Here is a 15,364-nt window from a genome sequence, read left to right as displayed (position 1 = left end):
CTGCCTAAAGGGATTTCCCTGCCTCTCGCTGCCTAAAGGGATTTCCCTGCCTCTCGCTGCCTAAAGGGGTTCCCTGCCTCTCGCTGCCTTAAAAGGATACACTGCCTAAAGGGGTTCCCTGCCTCTCGCTGCCTAAAGGGGTTCCCTGCCTCTCGCTGCCTAAAGGGATTTCCCTGCCTCTCGCTGCCTAAAGGGGTTCCCTGCCTCTCACTGCCTAAAGGGGTTCCCTGCCTCTCGCTGCCTAAAGGGGTTCCCTGCCACTCACTGCCTTAAAGGGGTTCCCTGCCTCTCGCTGCCTAAAGGGGTTCCCTGCCTCTCGCTGCCTAAAGGGGTTCCCTGCCACTCACTGCCTTAAAGGGATTCCCTGCCACTTACTGCCTTTCACTGCCTAAAGGGGTTCCCTGCCTCTCACGGCCTCTCGCTGTCTAAAGGTGTTCCCAGCCTCTCGCTGTCTAAAGGTGTTCCCAGCCTCTCGCTGCCTAAAGGTGTTCCCTGCCTCTAGCTGCCTAAAGGTGTTCCCTGCCTCTCGCTGCCTAAAGGGGTTTCCCTGCCTCTCGCTGCCTAAAGGGGTTCCCTGCCTCTCGCTGCCTAAAGGGGTTCCCTGCCTCTCGCTGCCTAAAGGGGTTCCCTGCCTCTCGCTGCCTAAAGGGGTTCCCTGCCTCTCGCTGCCTAAAGGGGTTCCCTGCCTCTCGCTGCCTAAAGGGGTTCCCTGCCACTCACTGCCTTAAAAGGATTCCCTGCCACTTACTGCCTTTCACTGCCTAAAGGGGTTCCCTGCCTCTCACGGCCTCTCGCTGTCTAAAGGTGTTCCCTGCCTCTCGCTGCCTAAAGGGGTTCCCTGCCTCTCGCTGCCTAAAGGGGTTCCCTGCCTCTCGCTGCCTAAAGGGGTTCCCTGCCTCTCGCTGCCTAAAGGGGTTCCCTGCCTCTCGCTGCCTAAAGGGATTCCCTGCCACTTATTGCCTTTCACTGCCTAAAGGGGTTCCCTGCCTCTCACGGTCTCTCACTGCCTAAAGGGGTTCCCTGCCTCTCGCTGCCTAAAGGGGTTCCCTGCCTCTCGCTGCCTAAAGGGGTTCCCTGCCACTCACTGCCTTAAAGGGATTCCCTGCCACTCACTGCCTTAAAGGGATTCCCTGCCACTTACTGCCTTTCACTGCCTAAAGGGGTTCCCTGCCTCTCACGGCCTCTCGCTGCCTAAAGGGGTACCCTGCCTCTCGCTGCCTAAAGGGGTACCCTGCCTCTCGCTGCCTAAAGGGGTTCCCTGCCTCTCGCTGCCTAAAGGAGTTCCCTGCCTCTCGCTGCCTAAAGGGGTTCCCTGCCTCTCGCTGCCTAAAGGGGTTCCAGTCACTCGCTGCCTAAAGGGGGTCCAGGCTGGCTACATATATTGGGACACTGGCTGTTTGTCATTATGTGCATTGAGTGGTGAAAAGCTGTCTCTTATTATTTGCATTTAATGGTGATAAGCTGCCTCTTATTATGTGCATTTACTGGTGAAAAGTGGTTTCTTATGTGCAATTAGTGGTGAAAAGCTGTCTCTTATTATGTGCAGTTGCTGGTGAAAAGCTGTCTTTCATTATGTGCATTTACTGATGAAAGGCTGTCTCTCATTGCATGCATTTACTGTTGAAACGCTGTCTCTTACTGTATGTGCATTTAGTGTGGTAATTTTGTCAGTAATAATCTTGTCAGCTAATTTTTCGATATTTGTCATTAAAAAAATAACGTGAAAGGTTTGCAACACTGGCAGGCTGTGCTGCGCAACGGGAAAGATACAGGCAGCCCACCTCACGCTTGGCCTTGGTGGGGGGGAGGAGCCGGCGACAGCGAGCGAGAGTATGGTGGCCGCATGCAGCCATAAATACGTAGTGTGTGACTGTCGCACTCACAGAGCCTCTCAACCTGAGTTAGTCCACAGAGACTAGCAGACTCGCAGGCAGCCAAAGCCAGCCAGGAGCAAGCCCATGGAAGAGGGGTAGGAATGGGGTATCACATGCATGCGCAAAGAGGTGGAAGGTGTGGGTGTGATTAGGCAGGACATGAGTGTGGGTAATTTAACCACTCCAATAGGCATCTGAGAAAATCTTGCACCCAGGTGGCAGGCACCCCAGGCTCACCCCTGCCCTGGGTGTGCTGCTAGGCAGAGAAGCTACGGGACTCCGCAGTCATTGGACACATTCTCCACAGGGAGAATCGATACACCGGTAGTCATCACATCAGTACAACTGTAAGTACTGATCGTGCGTTGCCAAATGGCCTAATAATTTCATTTTTTTGGGGGGGGGGGGGGGGGGGTGTATTAGGAGTGTAGTGGTGTCCAGTGCTTATTCATTGCGGTGCCTCCCCTCCTGCTGGCTAATTGGGGGGGCTTTTGTACACCACGATAGCTGTTCAGGGGACATATATGTATATGGTTATTGAAAGGGACACTGTACACACCTGGCTCTCTATTGTGGGGACACCTATAGACCTGTGTAAAATATTAGATTGGGGGAACCTGTGTACCTGTCTATACTATTTGGGTGAACATATAGACCTGTCTACACTGTGGTGGGGGCAACAATGCACTTGGGTATTTATTGGGGGTGCACCTATAGACCTGGCTACACTATGGTGGGTGATCTTATAGATATGGTTACGCTATGGTGGGTGAACCTATAGACCTTGGTACACTGTGGTGGTGGCACCTATAGACCTGGTTACACTGTGGTGGGGCCACATATAGACATGGTTATTTCTAGTGAGGTACCACTACCTATTGTGGGGGAACTGCGGGCAGATTGCGTATGTTTGTGGAAAATTTGTTTTTGGGGGGAAGGGGGGGGGGGGGGCAAGTGCAAGATTGTGTATGTTGGTGGAGGTGTTTTTTTCCACAATTTGTGTGTTTTTGGGATCCATTGGTGCCAGTAAGATGTCAAGGTATAGATTTTTTTTTTCTTTTTCTCCGCATGTATAAGAATAAGTTTGGGAAATGCTTCCATGTGATATGTTGGTGGAACTGCTGCTGTCATATGAAATCTGTAGTTGGGGATCCAGTGGTAGATTGTCATTATGTAATTGACTTGCAAGGAGAAAAGAAAGTACCTGCTTAAAATTGTAATGCATACAGGACACCATCCACACCCTCTGTGAATGTCTGCTGGTTCCCCTCTGATTAAATTTTTTTTTTTTTATGTTGTCTTGCAATACCTTTTAAAGTGAATGTGTGCCACATTAAAAATGAAAAAGTCAGATACTCACCTAAGGATAGGGAAGGCTCGGTCCTAATGAGCCTTCCCTCTCCTCTCCTGTTGCCCGGTCCACGTAGCAGTATTCTTCCAGTTCATTCAAATACTGCCATTGCCGCCGTCGAAGGGAGGTTTTGGAATCCTTCGGGAGCCCTCGGTCTCCTGAAGACGGGCAGCTCCATACTACGTATGCACGAGCGCCCTCTGACGCTTTTGCGCGTGTATGGAGTGGGCCGTCTTTGGAAGCCCGAGTGCTTCCGAAGGCCTTGCGGCTGTGGAAGCGAACGGGGGAGACATCGCAGAACCGAGGGCACCAGGAGAGGAGAGGGAAGGCTCATTAGGACTGAGCCTTCACTCTCCTTAGGTGAGTATCAAATTTTTTTTATTTTTAAGGTGGTACCCATTGGCTTTAAGATAAACCTTGTGCAGATTATGTAAAAAAAAATTGTACAATGATTGCAGCGTACAAGTATTGTGCAAAAGACAAATGCAGAGCTCAATATTCGTCAGCAGACATTTGATATCACTGCAAAGGTAATGTATGTTTGGCCCCACCCATGATTTTGCCAAATCTGTTGCTTGAACAGGCCTAATAGCATTAAGAAGCGTTATGTACGGCATATAGGTCTTTTGTGGCAAAAAAAAAATTATAAAAAAAATTGTTCTTAGTTGTTTATATAATGTCAATTAGTAAAATGTGTAAGGTTGGTAAAACTTGTATGATTGTAGTAGTAGCAGCGAAATGGAAGCTGATTTGCTGATAATTGACCTTTTTGGGTGTTAAAGTGTGCATGGTGATTTGTGGGTGGTTTGTGTGGGAAGAAATGGAAATAAATGTGGTATATTTGAAGGGGGGAGGGTGGAGGCATTGTGCACTGACGCATTTAGTATCACTGACTAAAGGTGGGTGCACACGTCAGATAAGTCTTTGGAAAATGAAAGATCACAGATCAATTGTACCCCTTCCACGTAGTATGAGAGCCATACTCGACACAGTCTATTCTGTGGAGCTGAACTCCCCATCAGGTACAAATCTTTGCAAGATGCTGCACACAAAGATGCTGTACATATGCAACCGATCAATATCTGCAAAAGATCTGTTCCTGCCAAATGCATTCATAGTGTATGCTATCTAGTTTTCATTCACACCTTGTTAATGGACCATCATCTGCAGAAGTGAAAAATTTGTGTAGATTTTAAGATCCCACCTGGCGGATCTGATCTGCAGATAATTGTCAGGTACACAAGGTGTGTATGAGATCTTCAGATATCATAGACTTTGAATGCATTTTGCAGAAATGGATCTGTTGCAGGAAATGATCTTTTGCAGAAACAGATTGGTTGCATGTGTATAGTATCTTTTCCGTGCAGGATCTTGCAAAGCTTTCTATCTGATGGGGGAGTTCAGCTCCACAGAATAGACTGTGTTGAGTACGGCTCTCATACTACGTGGAAGGGGGTACAATTGATCTGTGATCTTTTATTTTTCATAGATTTTTACATGACGTGTGTATCCACTTTTAGGCTAACCAGGATGAGATCCCCGGCTGCTCGGAGGGGGATTTGGGGGTGAAGGGACCCCCGTTTAGCGGTGCTATTGCGGCGGTTTAGCAGGGGCACACGTGCACCTGCTATGTATGAGGTCTGAAGCGAGATTTATTCTCGCTTCAGACTCTCTTTAAAGGGAAACTGAAGTAAGAGGTATATGGAGGTTGTCATATTTATTTCCTTTTTAGTCAATCCCAGTTGCTTGTCAGCCCTGCTGATCTATTTCTCTGCAGTAGTATCTAATTAACAGCAGAAACAAGCATGCAGCTAGTCTTGTCAGATCTGTGGTTAAAGTCATAAATACCTGATCTGCTGCATGCTGGTTCAGGGGCTATGGCTAATAGTATTAGAGGCAGAGGATGTGCAGGGCTGCCAGGCAACTGGTATTGTTTAAAATGAAATAAACATGGCAGCCTCCATATACCTTTTTTCTTTTCAATTTTCTCTTAAGGTGAGTACACAAGTACTGCAGAGTCTGTTGGACCCTCCTGCTGGCCGGACTTCCAGCACACTGTAGTGCGTGATTATTGATATTGGCCTGCTAAGGCTGTTCCTCAGCGAATCAATCAGTGGATCGTTCAGGAACAGCCTAATCAGTTCAACGACATTGTGTGCTGATAGTCCGGCCAGCGTGATGGTCCAACGAACCCGTAGTTGCCTTTTGTAGTGCGTGTGTACGCATCTTTAAGGCTCGTACACACGTTGGATTTTTGCAAACGACCCGTCGTTTGGACGTTTGCAAGAATGTGCTGCTGTTCAGTGATAGGATAGAAGCTATACACACCCTTTCCACGCCCCTCTACTGGTTCTGTGTTAGTCATAGAATGAGCTCCTCTCAACCTATCACAAGCTGGTTAGTAGGCATGTCTTTAGTTGGTAAACCCTGCATAAAACTGGCAATTATAAGCCAGGATTGCAGCATGGAGGGGCAGAAACAGCACAGAGGGGCCCTGATGAACATAATGAATCAAATGGTATGTGTTATATTTTATAAGAATTTTTTGTGTATAGATTGTATGTAACATGGATACAATGTACAAAAGTGAATTTAGACTCGCTACAGTCTTGCTCTAATTTTATGATTATACCATCGGTGTATTAAGTGTGTATGTAAATGTTGTTTATACTTTTCTTCGAAATAGGTGTGTTGAAAACAAGCATTCAGAAGGACTGAAGACTTGGAAATTTGTGATCTACAATTCTCTTGTAGTTCAGCTTAATACTGGTTGGTAATGTAAATTTTTTTTTTGGTGTTTATCATTTCATTTATATTATAATGTTTATGGAGTACAAGTGGTTGAAATGTATGCCTGAAATGTATTTCCCCTTGTAGATAAACTTCAGTTTTGGAATAGTAAAGGTTAAAAAAAATATTGTCTTAAGGGGCCCATACACCTAACGATTCTCCTGACGATATACAGCCATTTCGATCAGTGATCGAAACGGCTGTGAAATCGCCGTGCACACCACGGACAGAATGATCGATTTCCGTCCGAAATCGATCGTTCCTGTCGACCCATCCGTGTGGATGATTTTTCTTGGTCGCCGGCGGGTCAGGAGTGCGCCGATAGCGGCGTTCGAATGACCGGCGCAATGCAGCGGGTATACATTACCTGCTCCGCCTGCGCGAGTCCCGCTGTCACTGCTGTCTTCTCCGGTCCGGTCTCCGGCATGCTCCACTTCTTCCTGCCCGACGGGAAGTTTTAACAGTAGAGCGCCCTCTACTGTTTAAACTTCCCGCCGGGCAGGAAGAAGTGGAGCATGCCGGAGACCAGACCGGAGAAGACAGCAGTGACAGCGGGACTCGCGCCGGCGGAGCAGGTAATGTTTATGTGTATGCGGGCGGGGGGAGCGGCGACAGCAGCAGCACCACCACCACAACAGATTGTGAACGGTTTCAGGCTGAAATCTGTTCACAATCTGCTTGCAGTAAAGGTGGCCATACGATCCCTCTCTGATTAGATGAGATCAGAGAGTGATCTGTTGGTCGAATCTGATGGCGAATCGACCAGTGTATGGCAACCTTTAGATGACAGAGGCATGTAATCTTTTGAACTTTAAATAGCTGGTGATGCAAAATGTTGTACCGCTGCTTTGTTCTGGATTCTCTGCCTTTTGTTTATGCTTCCTTCTTTCATCGTCTTGCTCTACAGTTGCCACCTTCAGTATGTATAAATAGTAGCTTACGGTTTTAGCTTACGGTTTTGCCATTAAATTAGGATGCATTAGTAGTGTCCTTTTTTCCCAAAATAAATTAAAACTGATTTTTGAAGATGTGCTGTACATTTACATCAAATGTAAATGATTAGTAATTATACCTGTTACACTTTTTTTAAAATAAATTACAGTCCGTGTTCTCCCCAGGGCCAATTGAGTGGGCAGGCTGCCCAGTTAGTTTTACAGCCCGCCCGGGTGCTTTCTGAGGTCTGCCCACGTGTACACAGATCTGCTTTGCCATTGCGTTATGTGCTGCCCTCTGCTTGCTTGCACAATGCGCTTCTCCCTCTACACAGTCAACCCTAGCTCCGGCGGTGCTGCCCCTCCGTATAATCAGACCTCCCGATTATTGGCAGGACGCTGGGATGAGAGAGGGGAACGATTTGTGGTGTAGCGTCATAGACTTCAAATACAGAACGTGTAAAGTGATGTCATTTCCTATATTTGAAGTCTGTGGGGTGTCACCGCGAATCGTTCCCCTCTCTCATCCCTATGTGCTGCCAATAATCTGGAGGTCAGGTTATACGGAGGGGCAGAGCAGCTGGAGCTAGGGATGACTGTGTAGAGGGAGACCTGCATTGTGCAAGCAGGCGGAGGACAGCACATAACGCAATGGCAGAGCTGTCCTCTTCATACCAGGTGGTGCCAAGCCACTGCCTTCTGTGGATCCCCCACTTCTCAATCGTACGATGCCAACATGGTGAAGAAAAGGTAGAAGAGGCTCAGGCTTTCCAGTTGGTAAGTGCCTCTTCCTCCCTGCCAGCAGCCCGCTGCATAGCTGGACATAGACTTTGTTGTCATGCCAGTTTTGGGCTGCAGATATTGTAATAAGCCAGAGGCTCTTCTGTAGACATGATGCACCATTTACTTGAAGCCTGTATGTATTTCATGTGTTCTGGTACAGACATGTAGAATACTTGGGAATGATGTATGACTCGTCCGTATACTATTTTTTATGGAAAACAAACATGGTGTAAAATTATTTATTTTGACTGCCAGCAAAAATCTATCTACATCATTTGGAAAATATAATTATTTTCTACAGCACTGGCATTTTACATAGTGCTTTATTCAGTACACTACATTATATACTGGTTAGCTGCATATCAACCAACTACCTGGGAGTATTGAACTTCAAGGTGGAATTGTTATTTGCTTATGCTATGTATTAGTAGAAGAGCACTTATTTTGAATGAAAGGTTTTTGTTTCATTATTTCCCTTGGGGGGGGGGGGGGGGGGTGTACCTTTGTCTCAGGGCCCCGTGTCTCTCAACTGGCTGCACATATCAGTGTGTGTGTGTGCCAGTGAAGCCAAATAAACTGCAAATGGGTAACAGTGAGCCCTTCCTCACGTCATATGAATCCTACAACTGGATGGAACTGAAACTGGCTAGTACAGTTTGCCACTATTTATCATTTCTTTCTTGAAGATTATTTCATCTGCGTTGAGCTGCAAGAGTTGAGGGGTTTTGCAGATTGTGTGCAGGGGCCAGTTCAATAGTAAATTGGTACAATACTGACAACTGTACATTATCTGCAATACTCCTCAACTCCAGCAGCAAATAACATCCATAAGGAATAGAATGTATGTGAAATGCCCAAAAAAACAACAAAATTAACCTTCAGCCCCAATACACATACCTTTATGAAATGTAACGTCACCCGGCAACTTTCTTATGACACCCGGCTGGGAAAAAGTTCTGGGGAGAACACTGTATAGTCCAGGCATGGGCAAACTTGGCCGTTCAGCTGATACGGAACTACAAGTCCCACAATGCATTGCAGGAGTCTGACAGCCACAGTCATGACTCCTAAAGGCAAATGCATTGTGGGACTTGTATGTTCCGTAACAGCTGGAGGGCCAAGTTTACCCATGCATGGTATAGTCCTTAGGAATTCTTTGACTTTACACAAAGGTGACCGTCACGTTTTTTTTCACAATGCACCAAACTCCCATCTGAAAACTGATAGTCAATGGCTTTCATTTTATTTATGGAAACTGGTCACAATCTTTTAGTCTGCATTGTTTCCGTTTGCGTAAGTGGTACACACGTTTCTGTATTATGCAGTAATTCCAAACATACAGATGTAATCTCCATATTGTTTATAGAGGTTTTGCATTTTGTCCTAACTCCAGTCGGACCATATTAATCACTGAACTGTGTACCCCTGCTGTCCTCACATGGTCTGATGGCAGTTGGGAAGTGTACGTAATGCAATCAGCACTCAATATTATTTGTCATCAGATCGAGTGGTCAGATCCTTTGTTACCCACCGGTGCAAATTGATATCCGTGTTGTAATGTGATAGATTTTGTTTGCATGATTGCAAATCAGATTGCACTTTTTTGCAAAAAAAATAAACTATTGTATTTGAAATGAAATTACATTGTGTACATTGGATATTAGTCTCTCATGTTATGCTTTTTTATCCCATTCTACACGATACGATTGTATTTAGGATTTGATAACGATTAATTAAATGCAACATGTGCGATCCTTATTCAATTTGATTCAGTTTGATTGGCCATTGTTTTGCCATGGGAAATTGAATTGAAACATGATCGGACATGTCGAATTTACTCGAATTGTAAATAGAATCATAATCGAATTGTAAAAAGAATCTTATCGTGTAGATTTGACTTTTAAGTACCTTTTGTACATTACATAGTATTAAGCAGGAAATAATTAGATAATATATGGTGGTGCTTTCTGTGATTTTGACATTGTATTGTTGTTTAACCCCTGTAAAGAGCTGAGTGTAGGCAAACAGGAGAAATTGAGCCAATAGAATTGAGTGCAGTGTGTCTTTACACTGAAAATGACAGTAACAACGTGTAAAGGACACCATAAGTTAAAGTGTAAATACACATTTACTTACTTTCAAAGGGAAACAGACAACACACAGATTACATATCTGTGGCTTACTCCAGCACCATGTCCACAAAGCACTCCCATACTGCTGCATGTAGTTCTGGTATGGATCCCATTACCTTTGCCAGCTGCGGCCAGTGTACAATAGGATAAGTAAGCCCTCTACATATCTTCTCAACGTTTGTTGGAGAGATGCATACAAAATACACGTCTGCAGGGCTGTGGAGTCGAGGATTCGGAGTCGGGGCAGTTTTGGGCACTTGGAGTTGGAGTCGTGGTTTCAGAAACTGAGGAGTCGGAGTTGCATGTTTTTTGTACATAAACCACAGCCCTGTTAAGTATTAGACTAAAGAGTCCGGAGTCTAAGCAATTTTGGGCACCCGGAGTTGGAGTCGGAGTCGTGGTTTTAGAAACTGAGGAGTCTGAGTTGGAGTCGGAAGATTTTTGTACCGACTCCACAGCCCTTTTGTGGCAGACTGGCCTCAACTGGCGAAATTAACGGATCCAGATACCTTCAAAGTAGAACAATGGAGTTGGAGCAATGTAATCACATGAGTGTAGAGGAAGCCCCATATTAGTATAAAACGGTTTTATTGTATCTGGGTCAAGTTAACCAATATAAGTTGCCTTGAGGAACCTGTGTTTCTAATACTTTAAGTCAAAGACCACAAGATTGGAGCAGTTTATTTTTTGACAAGAAAAGATGCATGCTTGTTCTGGTGCTAAACAAACACTTTAGCAGTTAAATAGATTAATTGTGCTGCAAAACAACTGGCATTGCTTTAATGAAAATAAGTATGGTAAGCTTCACATTCCATTACCTTAAAGGGAGGATCTGCACTTTAAAAAAAAAAAAAAAAAAACTTACCAGGGTCTTTTTCCGGGCCCTGTCCTCGCCGTAACTCAACTCACTGGTGGTGAAGAAGGCAACTTCAAAAGGCTTCATGTGTGCTCCATGGTGCAGGTTATGTGGTTTACTTGTCTTCTTCAGGTCTCTACTACGCAGGCGCAGTATAGACACGATGAGGACATGCACACCACGTGACCTGCACCTTGGAGCGCACATGAAGCCTGTCGAATTCACTTTCTTCACCGCAGGACGCTTGAAGTAAGACGAGCTACGGCGAGGGCACAGATCGATTGATAGGGGCTGGAAGAAATCCAAGGTAAATGTTTTTGTTTTGTTTTGTTCCAGTGCGGATCGTCCCTTTAAATTGTCCTTCAGAAAGTAATGTGTACTCATTTGAAAGGATAGCACTTTCGCAATGAACATTAATTGAATGTTTTGTGAACTAGGTATAGAACTGTAATGGATGGGGTGCGGCGGCATAGTTATTGTAGTTGCCCCAATATGGTGAGTTTAGTTGCCCCAGTATGGCTAGTGTAGTAACCCCAGTACATACTAGTTATACTGGTCAGCATACTATTTATACTGGGTTAAGTATACTAGTTTTACTGGGGCAATACACTATCTACACTGGGGCACTACCTACCCAGGCTGCGAATATATTAGCAATAATGGGCACTACAGTAGGACACTATACCAGCTGTACTGGCCACTATACTAGGCACTGTACTAGGGCACTACTTACCCCAGGAGTTGACAATGGTGTTTGGATTGCGGGAAGTCGAAGGTAAGTAGTAAATTACTTTCATTGTAAGGTTCAATCAACAGTGTTGTCCAAATTAAGATTCAATATGTTTGATTTTTTTACATTTCTATGCATGCAGGTAAAAGGACATCAAAAATGGCAGAAAACAATTTAGTCTCCACTTTTACTGTTGAAAACTTAATAATAAAAGTACAAGCACACCCCTGCATTTACGATAAAGGACATTCTAAATACAGAGATCTTCACTACACAAGAAAGATTTGGGAAGATATTACTTCATCCATGTTCCCAGATTGGCAGAACATGTCTGTTAAGGAAAAAACCTTAAAAAGTAAGTTTTTTTGTTTTGTATTGTTTTTAGTTTTTGTTTTTTATACATCCTTAGAAATCAAATAAAATTTTCTTGAAATGGTAACAAACCTGCCCGTGAAACAAAATATTTAGCCATATTGTCCCTTATGTGTAAGGCTTCGTTTTCAAACCTACCAGCATTTTGAGGAATGTGATGTAGGAAAGGTCCATTCATTTCCTCAATTATTAATCCATCTGTTTCTCTTAAGTAATTGTGCAGAATGCATGCTGCTTTAACGATGGAAATTGCATTTTCAACTGACACATGCATTGGTGTGTGCAAAACTCTCCATTTACTAGTGAGTATGCCAAAGCAACATTCAACCATGCGACGTGCAAGGGTTAACCTAAAATTAAAAATCTTTTTGATGTTGTTTATTCCACGAACAGAGTAAGGACGCATTATGTGTGTCGATAATCCAAAAGCCTCATCTCCAATGAATACTGGGTGGTAGCTTGGTGCTGTTTTTCCTGGCCATGGTCGTGGTAGCGGTAAATCAAGTGTTCCTTCCTCCAATTTTTTGAAAAAATTGGTTCTTCGAAACACTGTGGAGTCACTAGTACTGCCATATGATCCTACATCTATGTAGGTAAATTTGTAATTTGAATCTGCCACTGCCATTAAAACGATGGAATAAAATTTTTTATAATTGAAAAATTTGGTTCCACTATGTGGAGGCATTACCACTCGTACGTGTTTTCCGTCTATAGCTCCACAACAATTTGGGAAATGACAGCGTGCCCAAAATTGGTCCATAATGGTCTGCCATGTTTGTCTTGTTGGTATTGGCATGTATTTGTTGTGAAGATTTCTCCATAAAGCACGTGTAGTATCTTTCACAATGAGAGCTATAGTACTTTTTCCTAGTCTGAAAGCAAAATGAAGTGATACATATGATTGGCCAGTTGCAAGAAACCTGGAATAGAAAATGTTGTTTTTATTACAGTTGAAGACATGAAGAAGAAATGGCGTTCTGTCAAAGATAGCTTCAAAAAGGAGATAGAAAAAATGAGAAAATTTGAACGCAGTGGCAGTGGTGCATACAACAGTCATTACAGACATTACGACTTACTGGCATTTCTTAAACCTTGCTTTGAAGGAAGAACGTAAGTAATCTTGTCTCAATATAAGCAATTACAATTTCCTCTATTACAATTTATTTTTTGTAAACAGTTTTTTTCCCAATGGGAATGACTAATACATATTATACTGTCATGCCCTTTTTTAAAATTTTTCTTAAGTTACAAAATGAGATAATTATAACTTTATTGAAAAGGATACTGGCATCAGCCGACCTGTAGATCACAAAGATTGTCTGACACAATCATCATTTTTTTTAATAGGTGATTAATTTTGACTCAGACGGACAGCTATGTCACACTGTTGTCCCCTGTACATCGTTGCAGTGATTGAAAACTTAGTTAAATGTAAATGGAAGTCTATCTAGACATATAACAGTTTATTAATAACTTATAGAACACATTTTTTATTGAATGTTACGGTACTTCCCGAAAATTTTTTAGGAGTCCAAAACCTACCAAAAAATGCAGTTTGTGTATTCATTTTTGGAACGGGTAAGGCTGGTTTCACAGTGGGACGTTAAAGTCCCACGTTACAGCAGCCAGTAACGCAGCCTAACTCACAGCACTGTAAAATCAATGGGCTGTTCTCAGTGCACACGTTGCGTTACATAGTAACGCAGCACGTTAAAAACTACAGCATGCTGTACGTTATACTGGGCTAAACCACATTACACTGTTTGCACATGCTCAGTAATGTTGGAGGAGGAGGTCTCCCCTCCTGGTGGCCAGCCACATGGCAAATTAATATTCACTGCACTGACTCCTGGTGGGACTGTAGTGTTGTCCGGATCATGAACGAATCGTTCATTTTATCCGGATCTTTGTTACGAGTCGAATCATCTGGATCATCACAATGAAAGATTTGGTTCACGGTGGTTGTCTGTCTGGAAGAAACAGGAACAAACAGAATGTACAGTGCAGGGAAAGTCCTGTCCTGCTAATCATTTCACCCAGTCTGCTTCCCTAGTAAAATGATTCAACTGATTTGGTTTCAAAGATCCGGATCTTTTCAATGATCCGAATCCTTAAAAAGATCCGGACTTCCTATGACTAACCTGGAGCGGCTGCTTTGAGAGCTGAATAACGCAGCTCATCTGACTTCCAACTTCAACACCACCATAATTTGCGTTAGGGGCACGTTATGCGAAACATAACGAAACATAACGTCCCCTAAAACGCAACGTCTTGGTGTGTAAGTAGCCTAGGCCTCCAGATCCTAATAATACTTCCCTCAGCCATCTTGCTCAAGGCCTCCTAACTATGGAGATGTACAGTACACACCACAAGTTTGGACACAATGTCCCACTGTAAGAATTTTTTTAATCTCCATAACTGTTTTTTGTAAATAAATATACAGTAAAGAAATTCCAAATATGAATGTACACATGTGTAAGTATAGTACATAAAGAAACATTTTGAAGCATAAGACATATTATCGGTTCTTCAAAGTAGCCACATTTTGTTTTAATGAATGCTTTGCACAATGTTGGCATTCTCTTGATGATGGGTTAAAAGGTACTCGCCTGAAATGTTCCTCCAAATATTCTTGAAGGAGTTTCCGAAGATGCTTAGCACTTGTTGACCCTTTTGACTTCACTGTGCGGTCCAGCTCACCCCCAAACCATCTCGTTTGGGTTCAGTCCCGGTTAGTGTTAGGGCCAAGTTGCCTTGCACTACACCCTATCACTCTACTTCATGGTCAAATAACCCTTAAAGGGACTCCGACTTCTGCAAAAAAATAAAATTTGAACTTACCTGGGGCTTTCTCCATCCCAGCCCTGGTCGGGACGTGCCACGCAGGCCTCCTGGCTCTTCTCCCGGCGGCTGTCCGCATAGCGAAAACAGGCCGGGCCCCTGGGCGACACTGGCGAGTGTCGGGGCTTCTTCTTCCCTATATGTCACGAATGATGTCACACGCCGGCCGCCGCGCGTCATGATTAAACCGTGCAAGCGCCGTGCTGTCACGCCGGCCGCTGTCATGACGCGCGGCGGCCGGCGTGTGACGTCATTCGTGACGTATAGGGAAGAAGAAGCCCCAACACTCGCCAGTGTCGCCCAGGGGCCCGGCCTGTTTTCGCTATGCGGACAGCCGCCGGGAGAAGAGCCAGGAGGCCGGCGTGGGACGTCCCGACCAGGGCTGGGATGGAGAAAGCCCCAGGTAAGTTCAAATTTTATTTTTTTGCAGAACTCGGAGTCCCTTAAAACAGCATGGTGCCTTCGTGGTCATTCTCCTCCTGGTTTAAAAAAAAAAAGATTGTCCAACTAATCGCAAACCGGATCGAATAGTATGCCGCTACAAGATGCTGTGGTAGCCATGCTGGTTCAGTATGTTGTAAAATTTTTATTAAATACCCAAAAGTACCACCATTTAAGCACCCCCACAACATCTGTCCTGCTCCTCTATGCGTAACGTTGGAACCTAGGCGTTCAGAGACCATCCGTTCACCTTTTATGCCTT

This window comes from Hyperolius riggenbachi, chromosome 3 (assembly GCF_040937935.1).
Source record: "Hyperolius riggenbachi isolate aHypRig1 chromosome 3, aHypRig1.pri, whole genome shotgun sequence".
In the NCBI taxonomy this organism is placed as follows: domain Eukaryota; kingdom Metazoa; phylum Chordata; class Amphibia; order Anura; family Hyperoliidae; genus Hyperolius; species Hyperolius riggenbachi.
The sequence above is the reverse complement of the archived record's forward strand: the minus strand, read 5'-3'. Positions refer to the sequence as shown.